Raw genomic sequence first — 7,405 nt, forward strand, 5'->3', positions numbered from 1 at the left:
TAACCTGCCTAACAAAAATCTGTGTACAGTCATGATGCGGAATTCTTCATTTGCAGGTTGTTGAGATTGTAGCTGACAGTGTTTAACCCTATATTCCACCTCTGTGCAGCGAGAAAAAGTCTGTGTGCAATCTTACACAGATTAATCTCAGAAAGGGGTGAAAAATGGAATGGAACCCTTATAGACCAGACAGACAAGTCTCTTTCCATCAGTGAACGAAAAAGAAACCCGTTAGAGGAAATTGTAGTGCATTCGCAGAAAATTGCCAGGACAGTTGTAAGCATCCCTTATTTCACACGAACATCAGTACAGAAAGTAAGAGACATGCAAAAACATCATGAGTTCAAGACTTTCAATTCCTTTTTCAATGATTTTGGATCGTTATTTAAGGCTCCGATAGAAAGCTCCCATAGAAAATATTTTTTTCCAAAAGAAAACGATTGTATTTGTTCTGAAAACATGCACAAAACTTTTATTGACTTCTTTCAATTTAAACTTCGACTTTGAAATGACAATGTTGTTTATCCGTGTGCCATTTATTTCACTTTCAACGTGTTATCAAAAGGAAAATCCAAAAGGCGTTTTCGGGACGACAATGGAACTTTGAAGTGCCAGTTTGATAGAATTAAAAGATGCTCTGACTGTTTTTCTAAAACTGTAAATGTGAAAATGTGACATGGCGTCATCGAGTGATTTGGGCTGTGCCGCTTCTGAGATTAGTTGAGTTGACTCTTCCTCCTGAGGACTGCAGATGTTGGAGATCAGTGCTGAAAATGTGTTGCTGGAAAAGCGCAGCAGGTCAGGCAGCATTTTCAGCTCTTGACTCTTCCTCCTGCCAACTCTAAATTTTCTCACATAATTTCTATGTGAGATTTATGGGCATGGGGATTATTAACCCACTGGGTTTATTCAAAGGGTTTTGGATTTTAAGTTGTTTATGAATTGGTTTCAAGAATGCACCAGGGGAGGTGGAAGTCTTGTAGTAGAAAAGTCTTGGAAATCAGAAGCATCCTCAACTGACCACAATCACTCGAATTCCCCACATAAGGGCATGCATTAAAACTACCGAGAGTGGATGGAATTGTTTCGACGAATTTGAATGGATAAATCTATTTGACAGGGGTTGCTAGTTAAAGCATGACAATGGTATTTAATGGATTGTTTCAAGGAAAACGAATTTAATTCTTTTCGATTTAAATTAAAATAGGAGCTATTATAACCAATGTAAGTAGTATGAATTTGGAGAGAAAAGTCTTGAAAATAATCATTTGGCAAGTAATGAAACCTGCGAGCGAACAACACTGCAGGTCCTGCACATGAAAGAAACTTTAGTAAGTCGTTATCAGCTCGGCGAACAGAACCACAGCAACGAGCACCCGAGCTACAAATCTTCTCACAAACTTTGAAGTCGTTATCAATTGTGAATGCAATAATTATGGAAAAAAGGAAGCTGAATTTAATCTTGCAAGTTACTGAGAAGAAAGTTGATTATGCGTTTTCGCAACAAAGACCAAACATGCGATATTTGGCAATACTTGAAACCACAAAGCCTCTTTGAAAAATACTGGACTAAAAATGCTTATTTTACTGATTGGTCAGGAAAGTAAGGTTTTGCCAGAGTTCCTGAATAGTTTGCCAAGGTAATTAATGGGGTCACGTTAACATTAAAAGGATAGGAAATGGGAACACGTGATACAGTGTCAAAAGAAATGGCAATGACTTGCCTTCAAAGAAGTCAAGTGGAATATATCACTTAAATCAAAGTGTGGACAGAATTAAATATATGAACAACAAAGAGAGAGATTGCTGGAAAGGCTCAGCAGGGCTGGCAGCAACTATGGAGAGAAATCAGTGAAAACATTTCCTGTGTTCTGAGAAGTAGTATCTTCAAACAAAACCATTAAAGGTTAATCCTTAACGGCTAATTGAACATGACGTTGTGGTTTCAAGCATTGCCAAATGCCGCATGTTTCGTCTTTGTTACAAAAAATTATATGCAACTTTCTTCTAAGTAACTTGCTAAATTATAATTCAGCTTCCTTTTTTCCATAATTATTCAATTCACAATTGAGAACGACTGACGGGTCCGGCAGCATCTATGGAGAGAAATCAGTGGAAACATTTCCTGTGTTCTGAGAAGTGATGTATTCAAACAAAACCATTAACGGTGAATCATTAATGGGGAATTGAACATGACAATAAGACATTGAAATAAAGTGGGAAAGTACTGGAAAACTGACCTAATTCGAAAACTGATTGTTTTGACTGAAAAAGGAAGGTGTTACGAACGTTGGTGGGAATTGTCTTGAAGATCTATTACACGGCCCCACCGTTATGTATGGTTTCAAATGAATGAAATTCTTTTAAACAAACTGAATGCATTTCAGAATGATGATGCAACATGCAATCATAGATTCGGAAAAGAATTTTCTGGGACTTTGCCCTGTTCAGCGGACTTCAGCTTGAACTAGCATTGTGAGTTGTGCCGGGACCCACGAGTTCTCGAGATTAGCATTCCTAAAGTGCGGTCCCCGTCCAGCAGGAGGCTGTGTGACTTGTTGTTGAACAATGTCAAGAAGATTTTCAGTACACATCAGGTTGCATGTGTTTCAATATATCTAAATCAGATGAATGGTTCTTCTGTATTTACTGCTCTAAATCAGATGAATGGTTCTTCTGTATTTACTGCTTAGTATACATTTAGTTCTTAATGGACAGGTGTATCTGTGTGTGTATAATATCAAATAAATTATTTTGCCACAATTAATCTACTGCTGCTTAAAATTTATATAATATTGCCATCAATACAACTGTATTTTCACTTAACACGGAGACTACTTGCTACATCCCACCAAAACCGTAACGAACCACAGCATTTCCCAACTACTCTTGTTCCCGCTCCTGCCAAACTACTTCGATCCCTCACCAGTGTCACCAGCAAACCTCCCGGCCAGGATATTGGTGCCGTTCCAGTTTAAGTGGAACCCGTCTTTCTTGAAGACGTCCTGTACACAGCCTTCACTGCTCTAAAGAAATCAAACCGAGCCTTCACAGCCTCTATTCGCATCAACAAGGCAAGATTATCATATTTTCATTTCGTATTCAAGGCAAGACAAAACACGACTACACTTCTATTTTGCATTTTCCGTCCACTTTTGTTTTAAAGTGAATAAGGCAAAATAAAGATTTTCACAAGGGAAGCCTTAAACAAAATGGCGCAAGCTTCTGTACACTGAAGACAGTGCATAAGATAGAAAGATAAGTGATAACCGGACAGACAATCCTCTATGTTTTTGTGAAGAATTGTCGATTGTAAAGAAATTGAAAATGCCCAGGAACAGATCTAATCCATTTTGAAAAACTAAATTTCAAAGAAATTAGATTGCTTACAAATTAGGAACACATATATTACACACCAATAAGGGCAACTGACATAGCTTAAAACAGTCATAGAACATACAACAGTAGAGCACAATTCAGGCCCTTCAGCCCACGGTGTTGTCCCGATCTTTCGTCAGACACAAAGATCGATTTAACCTACATACACTTCATTTTACTGTCTTCCATGTGCCTATGAAAGAGTAGCTTAAATGTTGCTATTGTAACGGACTGTACCACCATTGCAGGCATCCACCACACTCTCCGTCAAGAGTCATGAATTTCACATATTGGCAGGTTTTCTGAAAATAATCCTTCTGAGTTACATATCTTTTCATTTCTCAACATGAAAGATTAACACGATCCAGTGTCTATTAATACTGAACCTGCATTATCTGCAGTTCATGACTTTTATTATTCAACTTTACATTCGCATATATGTTGTTTTCAAAAATCTGGCATTTCCTCCTTAACCATTGTAGCCTACGTTATTCAGTGAAAGGATTGGAGGTCTTTTAAACTTCAATTTCCATTTTATCTGGTGGTAAACTATCTTTAATATCTTAACAAAGATCTACTGTTCCCTTACTATGTTCTCTTCTCCCCAATTTCTATCCCGCACTAATTGATATTTTTAGTTTGAGGACAAATGTTGATTTTTTTCACCAGCTCATAATCATCTGCCATTTCATTTGCTACTCTTGGCGTTTTATTTATCTGCTGTTCCCCTTGAGTTGCCATTATCTCAGAAGTTATTGATTTGAATTACTCCAAAGTAAGTGCCTCTCTAAGAGCGTCATATGTTTGATCTATGATAACTGTCCTTATCCACATTGCAAAATTGCTTTATTTGAGGAGAGTCAAGTACATCACTCCCTCAGCGCTGACACTCCGACTGTGCAGTGCTCTGCTATTACTCATTCTCTGACAGTGCGGGTCTCCATCAAAACTGACCTTCCAACAGCACTGCATACCACCCAACCCCAAACTCCTTAGAATGCGACGCTTTCTCAGCAAATGTTTCAGAACTTCCAACTGTGAAAACACTCTGCCAGTACTACTCCTGATGAGATCCTATCCGGAAAGCCACGAGTGGTTTTTAAACCTCCTGATCTGGGGAAGGATGTTCTGGTTATTTAGACAATGCCACGAAGTTTTACCAGAATGATTTATCGCATGGCAGGACTGACGTATAAGAGCTATTGGAGTGGTTAGGACTCGATTCACAGGTGTTCATACCAATGATCCAGACGTTTCTTACAAACTTCTATGGGGACACAACACAGGGCAGGAAATGCATTATGAATGTAAGAGAGTCCAAAACCATGAGGTAGAAGTCTAAGGGTATGGGGGTAACTGTTTGGCACTGAGATAAGGAAAAATATTTTGAACGTGGTCAAGAATGTGGTCTGCCTTAGAATTCTCCATGAGAGAAAGCGTCAGAAGCCGATTCATCAAACTAATATCTTATAAAATAAAAGGATTTAGTTATCGTACTTTCTCCAGATTGAGATCGAAGGGTTAAGGTCAGACAATAGGAAACGGAGATTAAACTGAAATATTACCCATGATCTGATTGAAACTTGCAACTTCTAGAAGGTTCGGTAGCCTCCTCCTGTTCAAAGTTTTGATGACTTTACATTTCTGGAAGATGTCAGGAGAGGTGATAGATGATTGGCTTTCTACGAACGTGACGGTAACCAACCAGTTAAGAGCCTTGACCAGAATTCCACTGACGTGCAATGACTGACGTTACAATGAGGGACACGCTGATCTTCCATTACTGTGTTCCCTCCCAGCTCACCTCACCTCTCCAGTTGAATTTTCTTCAACTTCAGAACGAGTTTTGCAAGCACACGTGAATCCGAAAGCTCCATGCTGGACATCACCCTGATCATCCATCACTTGTGCCTGCATGTGATTAATGACTTGGCCAAAGACACTCGCCATCTGTTTGTTGGGAAGTGTGTTGAGCCGAGTGAGAGAAAGGAACTGATCGAAGAAGGTTGTTTCTGTTTGCTTTATTCTTAACAGTTCCCATAGAATGCATTCCCCAGATTAAGTCTGCCAATGTTGATGTATACGGCACAAGGAAATTTCTGAGCCCGTACTTGCGCGAGTTTCGAGTATTAGATGGGGGATACTGTGACAGCGATTGCCAATTGTCAATGTCTTCAGCGGTTTGTTGATCTCATGTGATGTGAAGACATTTGACTATAACTATCCACTGAACACTTTGCATTGTGCTTTATCCTGGGCTCCAGCGCTGATGTACTAACATGGGATATTGTCCGTGACGGGGATGTGTGGGGAACCGTCACAAACATTAGTGGTTCATCTGCGAGCATCACAAATCGCTTCGATGTAATGGACTGCAAATACTTATTGGATAGTTTTGCCTGTGTGATTGCTTGGTGACCTCACTGGTTATTTGCACTGCATTACATATTTAGCAGCAAAATCGCATGTCTTTCACGAATACCAGGTGCATTGTTGTAAATGTTGGGTCAGAAGTGATTTTACTTTTGTTTAAAAGTCAGAGAATGCAAATTGAAACTGCTCCCCTAAGGTACTGGTAAATGGCAGCCTCTGGTGGAGTCTTGTTGTGCCAGTTGTGTTTTCCTGTTTTTTCTTAAAACGGGCCTAACTCCCAATGCGTCTTTTTATTGTGTCAGAGGGAGTTCTGAGTCACCTCCCAAACGAGCAGCACCCCACGGCTCACGAAAGATGACGAGGAGCGATTGGAATCTCAAAGATTGCTTTGGAAATCATTGAGGATCTCTCCACAACACTCTTTTTTAAAATGTTGCAATATTGCAAAGGAGATTTTCCAATAAGCTGAAATACATTTATGAAAATCATAAATGGGTGAATTTAAAATTATGGATCGATTCGATGGGTCACGTGTTGCAAGAAATAATCGTAGTGACATGGGGAAGTGTGTCAATCAGTGACTGATGTTGAAAGGTGTCCTTCACTGCAATAAACCTCTTGTCATGTACAGTCATGTCTGGCTGGTGTTAGTGTTTTTGGAAGCATTTCTGTACAGCTATGAAATGTAATGATCACTGATAACTGTATTTCTGTCATTGACATTCTCTAACACACACACTCTCTGCTCTTTCTGCCATGGTAATTATCATTCTGTAGATGTAAGCCCCACAAACCATGTTTCACTGTGCTGCTGCATTTCTTCTTCAAAAGTTCAGAAACCAGTGTCCATTCTGTGCAGGGCCCAGCACTCAGCCTGTGTACTCTCCAATGATCCTGCTCAACTGGTGTGTGCCTGATCAGGACTGTATACAATCTCATCATTCCCAATGATTCTGGACTGCACCCCGGTACAAGGCCATGACTGAACAAATCCAGCCTTTAATCTAATCCACGCAAGTGCCCATCTCCCGCTCGCCTCAGATGACTGCAGTGTGAAACTCCATCTTTAGTCTTTGACAAATGTCGGACCATTTCACTCCGAGCAACTGTGAAGACATCAGTTCCTGTCAACTGGGAGCTCATCCAAAAATCACTGTTGAACTAACACAACATTCTGCTGCACCATTGTGCCATGCTACATATGGATATACGTGACTAATAGAATCAGGAATCCTATTGTTTTGTTCAGATTCATCCATGACCTCACCCTCTCATTGGAATCATGGGTCTGCGCTTTGCACGATGTGTTTTCAATTCCTCTGCAACTGTTGGTTTCCTCCCATCTCTCTCTCACCCTCTCTCTCTGTGTGTGTCAGTCTGCATAAAATACACTTTCATGTAATTTTTCACATTTACATTCCTTTGCATCTGGCTTTTGTGGTTTTTCGTTAAATGGCTGCTGCAAGATACTGACTCTGTTCACAAAATGGATTCTCTCATAATTTACTTGCTTCAGTGATGCTCAATTATTTGCTGATTTATACAGTCTAATTTTAAGACAGTAAAACTGACAGTGAAATTTGGATGTTGAAAAGATTGAAATATCTACACTTTAACTCCCCCTCCCACTCCGCCAAGGACATTCAGGTCCTTG

Source organism: Chiloscyllium plagiosum, chromosome 49, assembly GCF_004010195.1.
Source record: "Chiloscyllium plagiosum isolate BGI_BamShark_2017 chromosome 49, ASM401019v2, whole genome shotgun sequence".
Taxonomy (NCBI): Eukaryota; Metazoa; Chordata; class Chondrichthyes; order Orectolobiformes; family Hemiscylliidae; genus Chiloscyllium; species Chiloscyllium plagiosum.